The following is a 22,507-nucleotide window of genomic DNA, read 5'->3' as shown; positions in this document are numbered from 1 at the left end:
AAGATACAGTTAAATTTAACTATTAATGCGACATTAAAATGGCATATTCACAATATTCCCTGTTTTCAGGGGACAATAATATTTTTAAGGTAATTGATTTTTTTTTTCAAATACAGCAAAAAGTTGGTGGATAGTATTTATATAACTATCCAAGTAATATTAGTAATTTTAGTCACTTAAACATTTTTACTGGTGTATGTTTTATTTATATGTTGTAATAATAGTGAATGCTGGTACCACACTCTATGCAAACTCCCTATATCTGTACCTGGCTGGTGCCAGACTATTATTGTAGGTATTATTTATTCCACTGTAAATTCACCAACCTATTTATTGAATCTTAAAGCAAAAAGTATATAAAACCATAGAGATATTGAGATAAATCCAAATGCTTTATCTTTTGATATAAAAAGATGTAATGTGACAAGAAGCTTTTATATTAGCAGCCGTTATAATGAATAAAATTCTAAGCTGAATCAATCATAGTATTATAACTGATATCCAAGTATACCATTTTTATCGTCTGCAATTTGCAAAGTATATTGAAATTTCACTAAAGAAATATGTCCTTTAAATGAAAAGGTTTTTTCTCTCCAGATATCTCATTAAATAAATATGCTCTTTTTGTATTCAGTAAATATAATCAATCAATATAATCAATGAAATGGTAGATAAGTATTGTTCATATCATTTATAAATTATCCATGTTTCAATTTGGACAGTTTTTACTAAAGTGTTGTATGTACAATCAAAATATAATATTATTCACAATTTATTAATAATGGCCTTATATCTAATTTTATATCAGTCGGCTCTGACAGAAAACTTTGAAAATAAACAAATAACCAATAATAAAAAAATCTTATTTTCTCTTTTTTTCAACCATATCATTTGTATTGATTTCTTGTAATATTTCTAGTTATAAATTGTATCTATAATTAAGGGGTGATCCTAAATTATGTTGCTATTAAGTATACTATAGTGGGTGGTTGTCCTAGGAATAGTTGTCCTAACATAACACTAACAGGGTAATTTTCCTATAATGGAGTGATTGTCCTACAGTACAAGAGCGGTTGTCCTAGTGAGTAGTTGTCCAGAGGGTAGTTGTCTGGGTGTAAAAGACTTTTACTTTTATATGATAATATTGTAACTACTATAAAGTAGCTTTGCATCAGAGAGAGCTAAGTTCGCCAGACTGTGACTGTGACCTCCTCTTATGTAATGTACTAAATTCTCATTACATTGAACAACTGAGTTCCACCTGAGAAATTCTTTGGTGGAGTCAAACCCATGACTTCAGCCTGGTATTTATAGCTCTACTGACCACTAAGTTTGTGCTGATGTCTAGGGTTAGATTCCAGTACCACCACCATTATGTTGATAATAATGTAACTACTATGAAGTAATGTTGCATCAGAGAGCCATTTTAATAATTGTTAAGATGTTTTGCAAACACTCGTGAATACATTCCAAAATAATTATCATGTGGGACTTGAACCCATTAGTTCCTGAACTGTTGTGTATCCCAGATTATTAGGGTCCCAGAGCCTAAAAATTGTTCTATCCTTTTTATTGTCTATCATTATATATCCTCTACATTACTTTAATATGTTGGTGGTGCCATTAATTATTTTTGTTAAACTTATTTAAAATATATGCAGTACAGCTGGTGCACTTTATTTTATTTCACTTGTTACTAGAATGGAGACAATGCTATGCATCTATGTGCTCGAGCAAATATCCTGTATGAAGAACACAGGAATACTTTTGTGTTCTTCATACAGGAAGGACATATGGACATTTACAATAAAAACAAGGTTAGTTTGTTATTAAGTACTGTAATAAAATTATGTTAATAATATAGATGTTCTATTCTTTTTTTTACGTTATATAATAAATAAGGTTTATTATTATCATTGACAATAATTACAGGCTACTGTTTTCTTGTCTAATCCTCGAGCAATCTATTGACCATCCACCATGTACCTGTATATTTGTTTGAATATTTGTATGAATATTAAAATGAAAATGATACTCCCAAACAAATTGTATAGTGATTAATATTTATTTTTTTTTCATTACAGTATTCACATTGTATTGTTAAATTGTAAATCTAAATTGAATTGTTTATAATCACAAATAAACAGAACCATGCTTCCCTTATTGCTACTTTTCTCATATTTTACTAAACTGTAAACTGAGGTATTATACATAATTAAATACATATAATAAATAATGAGAGTACATTAAGTATTCGTTCTATATTTCTTTAAATTTTAGTTGTTGACATATCATTTGATATTAAATTTATCCTCTCAGTTGCTCATTATATATACATATTAACAAAATCCTAATTTATTTCAGCTGGATGTACCCTGTCAAAAAAAATTCCTTTTGAACTATTTGTAAGCTTTGGATTTAAAGCAAATTGATTTTTGTGGTCAAATTGTTCAGTTAATCTAATCAACAAATGTTTTAGACAATTTGAGAATGCTTGAATGAACACTTTTATTCCCTCTGTCTAGGAGGTTACGTTCTCGTCCCTGTATGTTTGTTGTTTGTTTGCTTGTTGGTTTTGTTTGTTTGTCAATTCAACTGTCGTCTGAGGATTTGTTTAATGCTTTTCTACTGTAACTAATATTGAGATAATAAAAATGTAATAAATATTGAGAGATAGATAATCAGAACTTAGTGTTAAAGGCCTGCTACATCTAATTCTTATTTTCTTTTTTTTTTTGTAATTAAGTCAGATTTGGTCAAAGCCCAATAGCTCAGTAATCAAATTTCATGAATGTCATTAATTGTTTTACTTCATTATAGTTAATTTTTTTTAAATGTATAGAAAACTTTTTTACCGCCCCTGTACAGTATATTTTGTTTGTTGTTGGTTTTGTTTTTTGTGGCAAACTTTGCAATACTAATGATCTTGACCCGGAATGTTGACAGAGTTCTAGTGTAAAGAGAAGGCGGTCATAACCAGCACAAAAAAAAATTATTCTTTAAAAAAGTGGTCCTCAGTGGGATTCGAATTAGGCATTCAACCATGGAAAGTTAGATGCATAAGCATAACATAACATTAGCATACTTATTTATTACATCAAATGCACATTCACTTACTATGCAGTGCAATTAAGCTATGACACAAAATGTAATGTAGGTAGAGGTAGGTACAGTAAGCCCTCACCAGGTTTGCCATGGTTTTAATAGCAAGATAAAAATTACATTTATATGCTGGAGAAAAATGAAAAGGGGGTTATGGTCTTGCAAATTATGTGACATTTTAAGCACACTTTTGTAATATGTATAGGACTGCTTAGTATAATATATTTTGTAATCACATAACAACATGATATTTATAACCTTTGATTGTTAGGAGGGAAAGTCTGCCTTGGATTGCTATAATGAAAACAGTTGTGATAAATATGATAAAGATCAGAAAAAAGAAATCATTAACATTCTGAAAGGTAAGTACTATGAAACTTAAAACAAAGTTGGAAAGGTAATAATGAACATAATAAATAATAATTGTGATTGCTTGTTAAAAAAAATAGAAGTAATTTAATCTTAATGATCATGGATTCTTTTATCAAGTAGTAATTGTCAGTCCTATTATAAGATTTCAACAGTCTTTTGTAATTTTGATTTTGTTTTTTACTATACCCCTTAATCAAATATTTACATCTTAGATGAATTTAATTAGACAAGCCTATTCAACTAGAACCCTCCCCATGAAATATCAAGTTTTTAAACTCAATATTGTTATAGATTTATTTGCAGATTTCCTAGATTGCTTAAATCATAGTATATCCTTCTATTCATGTATAATTCTCTTGATTTTTGTCTGAATTTTTTAATAGTTTAAGTTATAAAGTTATTTTTGAATTTTATCATTTTTATCTTCCATTTTGCGATGCAATTATACGCTATATCTATATTTTGGTAATATTATAAAGTAAAGTAAAATAAAACAAAGTAAAATAAAACAGACTATTGATTATTAATGATAAAAAGCATTGCCTTTTGCAAGTTTTAAAAAATCCTATATTTAATTTGAAATTAAAACATTCAAACCCTTTGTTACAACCGCTAATGTAGAAAACTGGTGGTCACTTACGAGATGTGTGGTCGTTAAGAGTTGTAGTCGCTTATGAGAGGTGGTTAATTATGTGAAGCGGTCCCTTATGAGAGGAGGTGATCCCTTACGTGAGGTGGTCGATTATGAAAATCGGTCCCTTAACAGAGATGGTTGCTTACGATGTGTGATCTTTTAGAAAGTTGGTTGCTTACGAAAGGTTGAAAGACTGATAGCTAAGTAAAGATCGATGCATTTGCACATGATGACATTTTTGTAAAATATATAACATTTTTACATTAGCTGGCAATATAGTAACTACAGTATAAGCTGGGAGGCAATTTTCATTACTACATAAGCTGTTGACTGTTACTACATAAGCTGTTGACCGTTTCTATATTAGCTGGCGGTTTTACTACATTAGCGGTGGATTGTTCTACATTAACGGTTGTAACACCCTTCAAAATTAACTTTTTTTTACTCATGCATTTTACTTTTTTAGGCGGACCTTTACCATTCATAGATATCACATCATCAGGTATGAATATTCTTCAAAAACCTTTTTACTATACTAGAGGTACAGTTTACACTGATTTGCTGGTTTTTTTCATATTAGAGGTTTGGCTGAAATGTGAGAGGGTTTGTGTGTGTGTGTTTTTTTTAAAATGAAAGCGTGTTTGCCAGTTGTCAGTAGCAAAGTTGTTAATAATATTTTCTAAAAATATTTCAGCAAAGATTCAATTAAGCCTGTGCACAGTGTTTTGGAGACAAACATGTTTACTAAACATGCTGGAGCTGTGAACACTGTGTTATATGTATCCCCTTTCGCATTGAATGTTGTACAAATTATGAGAATATCTTATTTTATTTAGATATAACAACCAAAGAATTAATTAACATAGCCACTAATGTCTTTGATTGGGAGCAACTAGCAGTAAATCTTGAGTTTACCATGGCAGATATCGATCATTTTAAACAAGATAATCCAGATAATGAATTTAAAAAGAGATATAACATGCTGAATGCTTGGGCCATGAAATTATCAACTTCTGAGTCCAAGCGTTCGCAACTTGTTAAAGCGCTCAGAAAATCTGATGAAAAAGAGTTGGCAAATACAATTGAAAGTAAGTGAAGAATAATTGTAGGAGTGTTATCTCCCAATATTTTTGTGATCTCCTGCACTCCTGATGTGCTATTTCTCACAATTTTTTTTGATAAATAAAGAAAATAAAATCCTAATACAGATTATAATAAATGTATGCACTGTTTAATGGGTGTCTAGAAAACTCGGTCTCAGATATATCTGAATTTTCTAGTTGTAGAAAATTCAGATTGTATTCTGCTATTCAGGTTACCACGCTGTTAAATTATATTGAGCTAATATAGTAAATTTAATAATTAAATCAAAACATTAATAAAATTATGCAAATCCTAATCTATAACACTGCAATGAAATAGTTTATAAAAGTATACAATATTTTTTTAAATCCCTCTGATTAAGAATGGATATATCTGAGTTTTCTAGATCTCAGTTTTCTTGTTTACTAGCCTAGTGAAATAATGAGTTGGCACTGTATTTTCTGCCAATGTCAGGCATATATTTCAGATACCAATATCTTTAGAATTTCCATGAAAAAATGAAAGTAGGAAATTATACAGTAATTTATTTTGTTTATTTTAAGATATGCATGTTCCAGAGGAGATATTGGCAAGAGGACCTGATGCGGTGAAAGCATTTCAAAATGCACTTGAAGAAGGACAAACAAAGTTTAATCAAGGAAGAACTATTTTTGTAGGACTTGAGAATGTTGGGAAAACTTCTACTATCAATTCTCTTTTAAGAAAAGAGTAAGCACATTATATTATATCGTATCAATTTTTGTTGATTGATTGTTTGCTACTTGCAGTTGGGAACAGTGTCCTATATATTTTATTGCGTAGATGTATTTTTGTTTGATTGGTATATAACTGTACACACATAGTTCCTGTGAACACACGTTGTTGAGGGTCTATACTGTCTGTAAGGATAAGTGAAAAGGTACTGATAGAAACATTAACAGATGCTTTCAATTTGTTTTTAACAGGATATTGTGAACCTCAAAATATGGTGACATTGAGTTTAGGTTTGGTGATGTTTAAAAATTCGCCATGGTAAAATTGTGGCCTAATAGATGTTACCTTATTGGTTTTTTTTAAGTGGTTACATTTTTTTAAAAACTATTTCATTAAACCGCTTAAACTGTTACTGTAGTATCAATTATAAGAATAAGACATTTAAAATATTTTCCTGAATAATTTTATTATTTCATCATAAAATAATATCAAAATACATAGCAAATATCGATGAGAGTGACCATCAAAGCAAGGCTTGTATTCCTGTCACCCATACACATAGCCAAAATAGCTTAACTATCTTCTTTTTATTAGGATCCTTATAAGTAATCTAAACATAAATAATCTAAATATCATAATGTAAAAGAGTAAAAATATAGTTAATAATTAACATTTACTATTAAAATTGTTGTTTGGTTAAAGTATTTGGCCCTTTAGTGTTCTGGGTATGTAAGGATTTAAAATAAGATTATAATGCAACATAAAAACAATGTAATTGCAGTATACCATCAAATTCATTTTGTGTCTCTAGATTTATCAATGCAAACATTCTTTTCTGAATTATATAATGTCATTTTGCTATAGGTTTAATCCATTGCATATAATAACAGATGCAATGGTTAAAACAACGGTGTGTACACCAGATCCCAGTAACAAACAAATGTTGAAAGAAACAACACAGGATATTTGTAAGTATTCACTTTATTCAGATACATGCTCCTGTTAAAAAAATAAAAATAGATGTTTTAAAATTCACCCTGTGACATGCTTTGTCATGTCACAATGTGTTTTTGTATTTTTTTAACCAAATAAGTAAACTGCCATTTTAATATCATATAATTGTTATCCACTTTGACCAAGGAGGATCAATTATTGCAACAACATCATTCAAATGGTATCAATGCTTTTTAAAAACCAATATGTAACAGTGTAAAATATAATATATATGATTTTATTAACATTTTTGTAATTAAAAAGTTTTAGACATGTATCAGGATGCTGTCACTGATGTCACAGTTAAACAAATGTTGAAAAGTCCACGCCATACAGAAGGATACACATCAATAGCAGGACCATCAAAGGAGAAAACCAAATCTGGTAAAAGAATTTAATTAAAGTAATAATTGAAATTTAGTTAAACTTTGTTCTTGTCAAGTTAATTTGATTATAAAGCATGATATTATTAAATGTTAATTTATTATGCTCCTTATTACAACAAGATAGCGTCATCTTTAATTATATCAGAACATTTTTCAGAAAGTAGACATGAAAAAGAGAAAAACCCCACAGGGGCATCAACATCAAAACAGGAAGCCAAATTTGCTGAAACATCAAAAAGTTCAAATCCAATGCCAAGCCCACAAAAAGAGGGTAAATATTTATTTTGAAATGTGCTTGATTGTGCTGTTCATGCATAGTAATGATATCAGAAATATTGAAATGATTTAAGGAGCGGAAATAATCATGTGTCTGCTAATGAACATATTATATTATCTTGCAAGTTACTTTGACAGTTAATACTAGTATTTGTATATTGTATGACACTGCAGTACAATATGGTCAAATAAACTCATCACTAAACCATTGATTGGAAAGGATAAGGTTTAGATAATTAAATAGTGCATTGGAAATACCTTTTCTTTTAACAAAAAAGTTATTGTGTCATCCCTCTCTATATACTCTCCATCTGTCTTGTCTGTTTTTAAAATTATCAAGATTTAAATAAAAAGGAACAGCTTTATTATGATGGATTTCTATTTTGTTTTTAAATGTTGAAATGATATTGAATTAAACTGTTGTATTGTGTATTATTATTTTATCACAACAGAACCAGTGTATGAAGAAAAACTTGATAGACCACAAATTCCTAAAGGGTTCTTGAAAAAAGTTGAAAGCCAACTTCGTTCTGTAAGAGAAGGTGGTGACTCTAAAGTGGATAGCAACAAGTTTGTTATGAACATCTGGGACTTTGGAGGGCAGCCTATATACCATGTGATACAACGGGTAAATTGTATTGATTTATCTAATTTCTTAGTTTTGCCTTTAATTTAGTATGCCTCCTGTTACAATACTACCGTGGTAGTAATATATTATCATGCCATATAGAATAGCCAATCACTGATCACCATTTACCCATAACTTTGTACAGTTCAGTTTGAGACACCATAGAATAAAGATATACTTGCACCTTACTGAAGGGTTTGTACTTATTAATACATATACCTCCTTCTGAGGTTGTGTTGGGATCAGGATCTAGTAATCTAGTAATCTTTTGGCCTTATTACAATATCAGCACTAACACTCACTTGATTTGTAGTAAGAATCTACCACCAAGGTATTACAAAAATGTTATCATATGTTGATCTAATATGGCAACAGTATCAGTTATAAAATACAATTATTATTATTACAATATTATAAATTATTGAATACAATCAACTCAGTCTCTAGTCTCTAATTACCAGAAACCAAAACCAGACTTGAGGTCAAAAAAGTTTCAAATTCTTTTTACCTTCCTTTCTTTCATTCTTTTATTCAATTGTTTACACTTCAAAAATAATACAAGTTATGTGAAACAATGATAACACATTTGGAATATCAGAATTTCTGTAAACCCAGACATATTTTGCCAGCCGAAGGGTGTTCAGTTTTGGGAGACTTTAAATAAAATAGTATTCATTGATGTCTACCATAATGTAATATTAGCATAGGTGGATAGCAAAGAGAGAGATGGGGAGAGAGAATGTAATAAAACATTCATTATTTATTAAACCAATGATTAAGATTGTAAATGTTTCCAAGGTGAACATGCAGTTTGTGAGGAAAGAAATAAGTATCAAATGATCAGTTGTGCCAGTATACTGACACATGTGTATAAACGGTTTTTAATATTGATAATTATGATTATTTTTAATAGATATTCATGGTGTCTTATGCTGTTGTATGTGTGGTATTTAACCTGAATCAAGATCTTGATGCCCCAGCTAAAGTTTGTGATCCAACAACTGTAAGTATATTTTACAAATGTCAAATGTTCTATGTAATTGTACATAAATAAAATGTTTCTTTCATGTTATCCGTTACCTTAACAAAAACTGTGCAAATAGCAGGTGCCTGATATATGATTGTTGTTATTTCCATTTCCATGATAGTGTTGTTTTTCTATATAAATTGGTGCTGCTATAATTACCACAATAATAAGATAATTTGCCACAATGTTTATTAAACTACCTGTTTAAAAATTTAAAATGTAAATGTTGTTCATTTTCTTTGTGATTTAGGGAAAAATGTATGAACACCGAATGACAAATCTTGAGATCATTCTGTTTTGGATTCGTTCAGTTTTTGTAAACGTAAGAAAAGGACAGAAAAACAAGATAATGCTGATTGGTACACATTATGAGAGCCTTGGTAAAACTGAACAAGAAAGACAACAAAGGGTACATATGTCATCACATTTTGTTTCATTAAACATTACAAAATTGTATATTGTAATTGATTCATTGGAAACATTATGTAGTTTCATCCCTAACATTGGCAATCATATTGTGTAATCAGGTGGGCGATTGTTTTATACGTCATGTCATGCTCATATTAGGTGATTTACGAAACAGGACGATGCTCATGAATAATTTAACAAAGTGGGCGGAGCTTTTTGAGGACAATAAAGTTGGCATTTCCCCATTTACGGAGAACAAGAAATACAACTAGGGCCTAGGCCTAGCCTAGTACATAATAGACCTATAACCTTAAATATACAGTTCAAAACACTTAAAGTGTAATTTTCACTTCTAATTTAATTGTTTAACGAAATAACGGCGTTTGATTGCAAGACCCCTAGCTAGGAAGGCTAGGCATTTGCTGTACTACCAAGGCCAAGAGATTCAGAAGGGCCCCCGCGAGACAGGGGAGGGAGAGAGATATTGCTGTTCTAGCTAGGCCATACACCCAATTCAATACACGCATATCTAGTAAGTAGCCTAACTACTGCCATTAGTATCTAGGTAGGCCCCCTAGCTAGACTAGCCCTATTATAGGCTAGTAGTAGACATGGTTGTCTCTCTCTGGCCTGTCATTGTCGTCTTCACGTGGTGCGTAACTAATAAACGGCTATGTCTTGTTTATGCTTTTGCGATCTAGCAAACACAGAAAATTAACCATCCTGTTTCGTAAAGTCCCTATTATGTAATCAGGTGGACGGTTGTTTCATTGTCATGACATGCACATACTACTGTAATGTGCTGGCTTATGTTTAACTGATTATCTTAATTAAAATTAAAAATATATGTAAAGGTTAGAAGTACTTTCAAACAATATTATTTTGTAAAAATCTAAGATTAAATGAAAATACTATGTGCGCTTTCATTGGGATAATAGTGTTCCATCAGTTAGGTCTATAATAAAACAAATAAAAGGGTGTAAATGAAATACTATGTGCGCTTTCATTGGGATAATAGTGTTCCATCAGTTAGGTCTATAATAAAACAAATAAAAGGGTATACAAATATCTATGATGATTTAGTACACATTTTTTTATTTGATTTCTTATATTGGTATAATTATACAGTGTTCACTGGGTACATAAATGCGTGACATAACTTAAATGAAAGACTTTTTGCAGGGGGATCTGGGCTTTCACGGCACCTTTTAAATTTCCCTCACATACGTTTAATTCCAATGTGATGTTATTTAATTTAGGTAAAGGAAATAGAGAATATACTTTGGAAAGCCCTGGAAGGAAAACCATTTGAGGACATGGTGTATCAAGGAGAGCTCTTTACCATTGAAAACAGTCTCCCATTTGAAAAGAGCGGTGCTTCTAAAATCATTCTCCAAATACAAAAATTAGTCCAGATGATGATTCTTACTTTGCCAATCAAATGGCTACAAGTACTGCAGGAAATACAAAAGTTACGAAAAGACAAACTATATCTACCAACATCTGAGGTTAGAATAGATACATATATATAAAAAAAATTGATTGATGAATGTGTTTTAATAATAAGTGTTTAACATCCATTACATTTGTTTATTCTTAAATCACATTAAAGCATTAAACCCTGTTTCTCTGGTTGCTGTATCAAATGGTGCTAAAGAGAAAAAAAAATTGGTAATTGAACCTTGAGTTTACTGTTGGTTAGGAAATTTTCAGATTTAAAATCTACCCTTGCATGATAAAGTATTATGTCATATATAAACAACCTTTCAACATTAACGAAATGATTGATAACATCAACAGAAAACCAGTTTGTAATTATTCAACATTTTTTTTCGTTACATTTTTCATTATAATATTTATTTGCCTTTTAGATTAATGATTTACTTGCTAGTTGTAAGATAACTGACAGAACACAGTTTCTTGAGTACTTGCACGACATCGGTGAGATTCTGTTCTACCCAGATGACAAGATCCTCAAAAACAAAATTGTTATAGATTTGATGGGAGTAGTTGACAAGTTTAAAACAATCATCACAGTTATAGATCCCAGCATTCAGGTTTGCAAACTTCACTTCTTTGATTGGTGTCAATTATTGGTGAATATCAGACGTAAACATTGTTTTTCAGTGTGATGGATTTAGCTGTAAATATTTAATATCTGCCACACAGAGAACAAAATTATATCTTATTAATTCTATTATATTCTAATACTAAAATATATGCTTGTAAACGTATTACTGTAGCACTCCCATTAAGGGAAGACCCAACAAAGTGTCCCCTTAATAGATGTTAGCTGTGATGTTAACCTCATTCATTGCACAAATAAGTTTCAATAAGGTTGTCCCAAAGAAGAGGTTTTACTGACCAGAAGAACAGTAATTACTTTGTTGCATTGACAAATTACACTTGTGCTTTTATATTTTTTTAGCCATCTTTGAAACAGCTTTGGAGAAATTTAAATGGGGGTAAACTAGATGAAAAACTGTTGCGGCATATATGGAAGGATGATTCAGATGAGATGATTATCTTCTTTGTGTCTCTGATGCAAACCTTTGGGTTAATGTGTGAAAAAAGGAGTAAAGAGGTATTTACATTTTATTTAAAATATTCAGTTAAATTATTTTTTCATATATTCTATCTACTACTCTTGTTCCATTTTTGTTTCTATAGAATGTTGGACGAACGTTCTACGTTCTTTCACGCCTAAAGCCCCAACGTGATGATACAAAGGCTGTTAAATATGAAGAGAAACGTGCTATTTCTCTCTTTCATGACTTTGATGGCTACCTACCAGATGATCTCTTCCAACGTGTTGCAACTAAATTTATTGAGGAATTTCAAATGGAAGATGTTGAGCCTACATTGTCCTATGAGCATGTAGATCTGCATATTGATGGCCATCATTTTGTGGTTCTAAATGTAGCTACCATCAACAATTGCCGTTTGTTTCAGGTAAACTTAATAAAAATGATGCTAAAAGACTAAAAACTAAACCTGAGAAAGTATCATCTTAGGAAATGTTTAATTACCTCTGAGAAAATATCAGCCTCAGATAGAATTATAATAGAAACATTATCAGTTTCAGATTTTCAGTTATATTCTCCATTATAGATATAACATAATAAAATAACAGTAAAATGGACAACATTTACTTGAACAAAAATTAATATAAATATAAATAAAACACACTAAGCATTACATAGCATTACAGACAAACAAACAGAAACATGTTGGCAGAAAATCGGTGAAAATATAGCAATTATCTACATTAAAAGGTGATTATCATTCATCTTGTATGGTTATAATATTATATATAGATTATATATAGATTATAGTGGCAATTGCTTTAATGAAAATTAAAGAGAAAAAATTGTGAAATGAAAATAAAACAAAAATTGATTTTGATATTGCAGACAACAATAGTTAGAACAGACATCATGAATGCTGCTGGCCTTCCTGAAGATGATGATCCAAAACCTAGCATCTGTAAGAAGGTAAGTTAATGTAAAAATAATATTTATAAGTTGGATATGTAGAGTATTAACAATTTTGATGATTAAAGATAATTAAACAATAATTAATAATTACTTTATTTAAACATGGACAACTTGAGGCTGCAGTGCAAATATTCAAATATGTCAAGCTTTTATTTTTTTCTATTCTAAACAAAATGGATATGTTGCATTTCAGTTGTAAGCGTAAATACTTTTTTGATCATTTATAAAAACTTTTGAATATTACAGTACACATTTTGTTGTACTGTAATGTACACTTACAAGTAAAATATTAATGTATTTTGTATTTCAATATGTTTTGGTGATCCGATTCTGAAACACGCTTACATGTTATCATTCTTTGCTCCATTTACTAATTTTTTTTTAAATAGCTAATACTACTTTTTTGTGGGTAGCAATGTAATCAACTAAATAAAATTATTCTATTTTATAGGTACTAACTTTTCTTGAAAAAGAATTGCACTTTTTGAGTGAGAAGAATGCACATGGTGTTAAAGTAAAGATGTACATCCCTTGTGTGTGTGGTTCAAAAGGTGAACATACTCATATGCATGTTGTACGCAAATTTGACAAAGATGTGTTGCCATGTGGAAGCAGAGGAATGGAAGTGAAACGTTATCGTAATCTGTTTGGAGACATTGTACTAAAAGGTAGAGGATTTGTGTTTGTATTACCCATCAGTTTCACTGCTATAGGTTAAAATTTTAAGATAAAGTAAAATAAAAAAAAACTTTTTTCTCAACCCAAACAAAATGAATGAGGATTCAAGTTAACAATTTTGAAAATAAAGAATATATATATATTCTTTATTTATTTAAGTATACTTAAAGATATAAGACATTTTACTTGCACCATTCGTGTAAAAATGAATATTAACTGTATGTTACTTCATTATAAGAAGTTACGATCTTTCAACTATTATATAAATGCTATAAAATGATTGAAGTAAAAAAAACCAAACTTTTTTTAGATTTATATAATAAGTTTATGATAACAGTATTATTGTAAATGTACATCTAGTTTATACAGTTTTTAAAATGTTGCTTTTTGATTTATTTTTGTTTAGCATCTGAATCGAGAGATAGTACAAAACAAAGTATAGCTCTAGATTCTGACAGTGATGGTCACAGCAAGGCACAAGCTTCCACTTCAAGACTTCAAAGAATCACTCGTAAAATGAAGAGATTATTTTCCTCCAAGAAGGATAACAAAGGTGCGGTTGATGGTAAAAGATGTATTATGAATGTTATCATCATCATCGTACACTACAATTCTAGGTTTTTAATGTTTAAACCATGCGATAGTTGAATGCAATTGACTTTCACAGATATAAATTAATATCAACACTATACAGCGCAATATATGCCAACAAGTTGATGGTAAAGTATTATAAATGAAAAACTGTTCAGTTCAGCTAATACAGAAATTATCATTAGTGTATATTTTTGAAGATCATCATTTTTAAATCTAAGTCAAACTAATACATTCATAAATAACTAAATTTAATTTATGATTATTATAACTAAAAGAGTAATACTACATAAAATAACAATACAAAACAAGCAATGGTACATCTTGGTTTAACTTTATCACTATTTTGTTTTTGTATTGTCATTGTAGCTTCTACCTCAAAGGAAGCTGGTAGGCAGAAGAACATAGATCCAGAATCTGATACTGATGATGATGATACTGTTGCTAAGTCTCATAAAATGACAAAGGGGATAACATCTCTAAAATCAAAAGTTAATATGTCAGATGTCAAGGATAACAAAGGTATATTTTATGATAAAATAATTATTATGTTTAGTTACTATTGTGAAGGATTAAAAACACAATTGATTCATAATTTTGTTTTTTTGATATAGACTATGTGGATGACCTAACTATTGACAAAGTGTCCAGAGAGATGGATCTTTCCTGCAGACGATTTGGTGTTCGTTTGGGGCTTACAATGTCTAAAGTGAATGCTATTTTTGATAATGAAAAGCAGACAGATAAAGCTACAGCAAACATGGTAGAACATTGGAGGAGCAACATTGGTAGTGACCTTAATCAGCAACAAGTATTATGCACTGCACTAAGACAACATGGTCGTAATGATCTTGCTAAGCAGTTTGAGAAATACATTAAGGATGAACTGCCAGAGATTATCAAACATTCAGGTATATTGCATTCATATGCATAGCCCGAATGCTGGCATCATTACTTTTTCCTATAATTTTCAGAAATCCTGAATAATTCATGAAGTTGATTATGCCATTAATTGGGACATTTTAAGTGCTTCTATATAAGCATACAGAAATGGTTTTCTGCAATCTATAAAATTGAAATCCCTGGGTTTGAAACATATGAAAATCCTTGATTTTTTAGAGGATTAGAGTGCTTAATTATATTTAGGAAGGGCAGCTATCTTACAGTTCTTTATAGAAAATAATTAATAATTACTGTAGGCTCATGAATTATTATGATTCTTACCGGCAATAAAAATAGAATATCTATAAAATGTTTATTTTTTAATTAATTTCCTTTATGATATAATTAATCAATAATATATTAATTTTACCAAAGCATTGTCTTGATATTATTTTTCTTATTTCACAGCTTGTTTTGATGACCAAGATCTCCTATTCATCTGTGACAATTTAGGTGAAAGTTGGAGAAGACTAGCAGTGCGACTTGGAATCAAATGGGAAAACGTTGGTAAAATTGCAGGCAAAAACAAACATGTAGAAGATGCCATGATGGAAGTTTTGGTTCAATGGAGAAATAGCTGGCAACATGCAGAGGCACATCAACTACCTACAATGATCAAGGCTTTAAAACAACAGGGACGTGTTGATTTAGCTGATAGCCTGTGTACAAGACATGAATACAAAGATGACATCAGTTTAGAAGTTGCAGTGTTTACAGGACAAGGTGGATAATGATTTTTATTTTACAAAAATGCTATATGTATACCTGATACTACTGTAGAAATAATCACTATGTTACTTTTTTATTTTTATCATTTTTAAACGTGATTAAATTTGTAGTTACTGTGTGTATCTATAATTTTACAGGCCTCTGAAAACCTAAAACAGAATGATTCCTTTCCCTATTCATCACCAAAAAGTCAAATATATTTTTACTGGCCATACCAATCAGTAAATTACATCCAATATTGACTCAGTATGTTTTAGGGGGAACATAAAAAATATTTGGTTTATGTTATATTGTGATGAAACTGTGAAATAGGTATTTTAATTTTGTAAGTGTCATGCATACACAAATTTTATATTTAGTGGGTTATGTTCACTTATATTTAGGAAATAGGGCAGCTATATATTCTTTATCATAGAAATAATTAGTAATTAGGCTCATGCATTATTCATGATTTTTACCTTATCCTGATAGGAAAATAATAATTCTTACTGCCACTATAAATAAAATGTTGCTTCATTTTAGCACCTCAATGTTTGAAGAAAAACAACCAAATGTATTTTATTTAATGAAGTCAATTAAATGTGTTTTTACAGGATGCTTAACAGACTTGGACTTCTTGATAATTTCTGAGAAGATGACCGATTGGAAGAATTTCTGTAGGCATCTTGGTATTGCTGATGTTGAGCTATCACAAACTGAGAGAAGGTTTTCAGCGCTGACTATAGAAGCAACGATGGAATCACTGGTACAATGGCGATGTAAGCAAGAAAGAGATGTGAACCAACGAGAGGAAGTAGTAAAAGCCTTGATGGCAGTTGAGAGAATGGATATTGTAGAATTACTGAAACAGTCTAAAGTGTCTATTGAAAACCTACAATAGACCATATGAACTGCAGTTATATGGTAACTCAGTTCAACAAATAAACAATTTGTATGAACAATAGGAGATACATAGTTAATAAAGTACACATAAAGATACCTATTGAAATAATGTTTTTAAAAGTGCAAGATAAAACTATGTTTTAATAGACCAAAGTAATACAAGTACTTTAACCTAGGTCACGTACCTGACATCATGAGATGTCAGGTACAAAATATTTTTTTATTTGTATGTATTTTTGTATCTGGTTAAATCATAAAAAAATATAATGATGCCATTCAAAAAGGCAGTATTCCAATTTTGGACATGGAGTTGAATAAATAGACAGCAGGCCACTACAGGTTGCTTAATCAATCAACAGCCTGGACTCTTCTCACAGCGTGTGGTTGCTCAATCTCTCTCTTAAAAAAATAAATTCATAAAACTGAATTGCAGTGCCATACTGTAGTATATTTAGTTAATATCATATGAACCACAATCGTCCAATCAAATTGTTATAAAACAAATGTATTATATTAATGTGCAGTGGGAACAAACGAACACATTTTCATGTCATGAAATTATTTGTTGTTGAATTCAATTAGAGGGACTGAATTATCCTAAATTATTTGTTGTTGAATTCAATTAGAGGGACTGAATTATCCTAAATTATTTGTTGTTGAATTCAATTAGAGGGACTGAATTATCCTAAATTATTTGTTGTTGAATTCAATTAGAGGGACTGAATTATCCTAAATTATTTGTTGTTGAATTCAATTAGAGGGACTGAATTATCCTAAATTATGTGTTGTTGAATTCAATTAGAGGGACTGAATTATTCTAAATTATTTGTTGTTGAATTCAATTAGAGGGACTGAATTATCCTAAATTATGTGTTGTTGAATTCAATTAGAGGGACTGAATTATCCTAAATTATTTGTTGTTGAATTCAATTAGAGGGACTGAATTATCCTAAATTATTTGTTGTTGAATTCAATTAGAGGGACTGAATTATCCTAAATTAATTGTTGTTGAATTTAATTAGAGGGACTGAATTATCCTAAATTATTTGTTGTTGAATTCAATTAGAGGGACTGAATTATCCTAAATTATTTGTTGTTGAATTCAATTAGAGGGACTGAATTATCCTAAATTATTTGTTGTTGAATTCAATTAGAGGGACTGAATTATCCTAAATTATTTGTTGTTGAATTCAATTAGAGGGACTGAATTATCCTAAATTATTTGTTGTTGAATTCAATTAGAGGGACTGAATTATCCTAAATTATTTGTTGTTTGTTGTAAATATTGTCATTAATTATTCTGAGGGGAACAGTTCTTACTTAAAATGGTTTAAGGAATGAAAATGACATTAATAATTACTTCCTCATAGAGGGACTGAATTATCCTAAATTATTTGTTGTTTGTATTTGTAAATATTGTCATTAATTATTCTGAGGGGAACAGTTCTTACTTAAAATGGTTTAAGGAATGAAAATGACATTAATAATTACTTCCTCGTTTACATACAACCTGTCATATTGCTATAAAATATGTTATATTATGATGAACTGTGCAATAAGTAATTGACTGTTGTAGGACTTTCTGTAACTGGATTGTTTTTATATATATATTGTTAATGTCTACGATGAGTCTTTCGTGCTTTGGTGGCTATGGCTAGTGTTAGTGGCGTACCCAAAATTTCACATGAGAAATATGTGTAAACCCACTGTATATTTATTAGCAATACTTAACATTCATAATTTAATATATTTCATTGGTATAGCCTTTTTTCCATCTTTTTTATTATTGACCTGACTAAAATTGTAAACTTATCTTTACAAGATAAGTCTTGTAAAGATAAAGTACAATGTTGTGGTGTATGCATGCTGTTGATTGAAACTTAAAAAATATACATTTATTAGTAGAGTTACTACATAAATACATATTTCATATTCTATTTTGATAAATGATATACAGTATTGTTAACTTTTTTGTATTGCATTTTTAAAATCTCAACGCGAACAATAGGGTCAAAAAGAATTTAATAGAAAAACAATACAACATTGAATTCTTCATTTGATCCTAAATGCATGGGACATAAAAATAACAAATTTAAATCATATTCCTAAGAATTATTTTTATTTACTGAAATTACATTGTTAGTTTTACATTGTTAGTTTTACATGATTTGTTTATAATAAAATTTAATATTAGGATAATTTCATTTTCATAAAGTTTACTCATGCGTGAAAACCAAATCAAAGCTGAAAGAGCCTTACAAAGACTCTGAATTTTTACAGTGTAATATATCTTAAGCTTTATTGTACAACAATTGTATTATTGTTTGTATTGTGAATAAAAATTGGTACGACAGTACAAGCATGTAAAAAATTGAATTGTGTCAATATTCATTTTTCTTTCAACATCTACAGTAGACAATTTGCGGCATTTGACACAACCTTGATACTGGTGGTAGTTCCTGGATTAACATACTTAATCCTGACATGAACTGCATTATAGCCTAACTGGACCATGATACAACAACCCAAGTAACACAATACCAAAAGCTATATCAACTGCAGGAGTGGTTGCAACTTGCACAAACTTGTTAATGATGGTTCCTTGATTTACAGGCTGTACTTGCTCTTTGTACCGTGTTAATGGATAATGCCTTTAAACTGGAATAATGGTTATGATGGTTGATTATTTATTTTTCATTGATTTCAATATTATACAGTAGTACAGGTTTTTTTTATCATTTTGTTGTACAGCTATTGTGTAATGTGTAAATAAACAGAATTTCATTTTTTTAAATTTGACAGTACAGTTTTATGCATCCCATAAATCCTATTACTGATTTCTAATATAAATCAAATGTTGTTATATCAATGACTTTACCCAATAATGGGGTACACAGTTCATCATAGTGGTAATGAATTTCTTTAAAGGCAAGCTGATAAATATTGTTTTGTTTTTTGTATGTAACAGTTATAAAGTAAATTTACAGTATGAAGCTTTTGTACCATGTTAATGGATAATGCCTTTAAACTGGACATAGTAATTGTTATGATTGATTATTTTCCAGTGACTTTAATGTTTTTACAGGTTTTTATCAAGTTGTTGTACAGCTATTGTGTAATAGGGTGTAAACGAAATTTTCTTTTTTTAAATTTGACAGTACAGTGAGTTTTATGCATCCTATTTACTTGTTAACTGATAAAATAAATACAAACATAAAATAGTGAATTTTAGATTTGTTTCTAAAAAAATTAATTTGCATGGTATTTACAGTAGTAATTGGTGAAAGCTACTCAAATATTTCTATTAGATGATGCATTTCATTTGTAAAAATATGTTGTTATAATGAATAAATATTTGGATTTTGTTACTTTATATTGGTTTCAGTTCTATTTTGTTGAGTGTTTTGGTTGCTGCCTTTTTTTAATGTTCAGTAAAAAAGATCACAGGAAATACCTTAGATAGTTACATGCTTTAATCCATTTAGCACTTAATGGGGTCACATGCTGAGTAAAGTCATTAAGGCTGTCACTATCAAGGACAGGCAAAACCTGGTTCAAAAGTTGGAAATTTGGTAAGAGGAAAAGTTTCCTCATGTCTCTTCTGTAACACTTTTTATATTCAGGTGCTCAGCAAATCAGCAAACTGCTAAAAATAAATGTTAAATTGTAAGAAAAAAAAAAGTATTAGATTGGTATAAACATCATAAACTAAATGTTTATGATTTGAATAGTGAGAATATTTCATGAGTTAAAAATTAACTGATCTCTCAGTAAATTAAATATTCTCTATTCAACATTTTTAGTTTTATAACTCAATACATATCAATGATGATGTGTTAATTAAAGATCATTAAAGTACATGAGGATGAAGGAACATACTTCACATGGTAAAGTATGTTGGGGGTGTGTAGAAAGCGACGACCTCGAATTGGACGACCCCAACGACCCGGGCGACCTCGAATTGGACGACCTAGAATTGGACGACCCATAACACGAAACCGACGACCCCTACAGCCTAGCCTAGCCTAGGCCTAAGTGTGGTATAACATCCCGAAGCCGAACATAGCCAAAGATCTTTAAACCATACCTTATATAATAATCGCAAGCAAGCAATTGATTGAAAAAATACAGAAATATCGCCATTTGATACTGAATGTGTCGACACGAACAAACGAACAGATATGGAACGCCAACGCCGCCGCTGAAAAAGGGGCCGTTTTGACCTGGTTTGCCATGTTTATGATATTTCGTGTGCTAATCGAGTCGAATGCAGTTTTAATGATGCACTCTTGGCGTTCCATATCTGTTCGTTTGTTCGTATCGACACATTCAGTATCAAATGGCGATATTTCTGTATTTTTTCAATCAATTGTTTGCTTGCGAGTATTATATAAGGTATGGTTTAAAGATCTTTGGCTATGTTCGGCTTCGGGATGTTATACCACACTTGGGCCTAGGCTAGGCTAGGCTATAAGGGTCGTCGGTTTCGTGTTATGGGTCGTCCAATTCTAGGTCGTCCAATTCGAGGTCGCCCGGGTCGTTGGAGTCGTCCAATTCGAGGTCGTCGCTTTCTACACACCCAGTATGTTGGTGCAGCGTAGATTGAGAATTGAGAGTTTTAGTTAAAGGCCTACCTCGTCTGAATCCAATTCATTTAGTTGTTCCTCTAACTTGCGTTGATGTAAACGAATTGAATATCCAATCATAGCATACTGTATGACACATGCTGCCTCGTGTCGTCTCTGTTTACATCTTCCCTCACCTTCCAGCCTCTAAACCCTATACAGCACATCAATTATAACTAGACATGAAACTCGTCACTTTGACGAGTTAGTTATCCGCACAACGACAAACGCCACGTGCACGTCATACGTTGGAATATTGCACACAGATAAAGATTATGGCATTATGACAAGAACTGAAGAATATGATATGCTGTTAGTGCTGAATTCTGTCAATTTGTGTCATATAGTATATACATGCAAAGAGTATAATCTGTATACATATTACATACAGTGTAGAATAGGTGAAATTACGGGACCTGGACCCGCCATTTATTCCAATTTTTAACATGGCGACGGTATCAAAATGAAACACTTAAATAGCAATTTCTGGAGGAAATTATCTCAGGAACAACATATTAACGTGTAGAAGAAATTTGAATACGTAAAATATAGATGCGCACCCTTTTAAATGTGATGAACTATTACGCAAAATATGAAAATACGACTTTTTTTATTCAACTGGCCATATGATGACGTCACAACATCCGATTGGCAAAATGTTTACATGAATTCGTATCTACAATCCAATAGCTTCCAGAAAACGTTTTAATCGTGATTATCACATTTTATTCTTACGAGCTATTACAGATTAAAATTTACTGTAAAGATGAAATTAATGACCCACGTAATTAAAATTTTTAGGCATGATGACGTCATAAAAATTAAAATATTTTTATCTCATGCTAAAGAAAGTTGATTGACCTACACAATATATAAATTTAGGAGAAAAAGGAATACAGATAAGCATGATGCGCTCCATTGAATGTGATGAGCAATAACG

General features: G+C 30.5%; 1 protein-coding gene and 1 long non-coding RNA gene across 2 annotated transcripts in view; one reads left to right on the top strand and one right to left on the bottom strand.

Moving 5' to 3' along the window:
* Nucleotides 1-18,238, top strand: part of LOC144842635 (uncharacterized) — a 298,292-nt gene extending 280,054 nt beyond the window's left edge. The window contains exon 13 of the mRNA XM_078699119.1: nt 16,832-18,238. The gene's annotated coding sequence lies outside the window, so the exon portion shown is untranslated. The remainder of the gene's footprint in view (nt 1-16,831) is intronic.
* LOC144842713 (uncharacterized) lies at nt 6,510-21,699 on the bottom strand. The gene is made up of 3 exons (XR_013612145.1): nt 21,577-21,699; nt 20,397-20,585; nt 6,510-6,904 (listed from the first exon to the last, which is right to left on the bottom strand). It is a non-coding gene; the product is annotated as an uncharacterized LOC144842713 (long non-coding RNA).
* Between the last annotated feature and the right edge of the window lie 808 nt (nt 21,700-22,507).

This window comes from Antedon bifida, chromosome 5 (assembly GCF_963402885.1).
Source record: "Antedon bifida chromosome 5, ecAntBifi1.1, whole genome shotgun sequence".
In the NCBI taxonomy this organism is placed as follows: domain Eukaryota; kingdom Metazoa; phylum Echinodermata; class Crinoidea; order Comatulida; family Antedonidae; genus Antedon; species Antedon bifida.
This window is presented reverse-complemented; position numbering and strand designations above follow the sequence as displayed.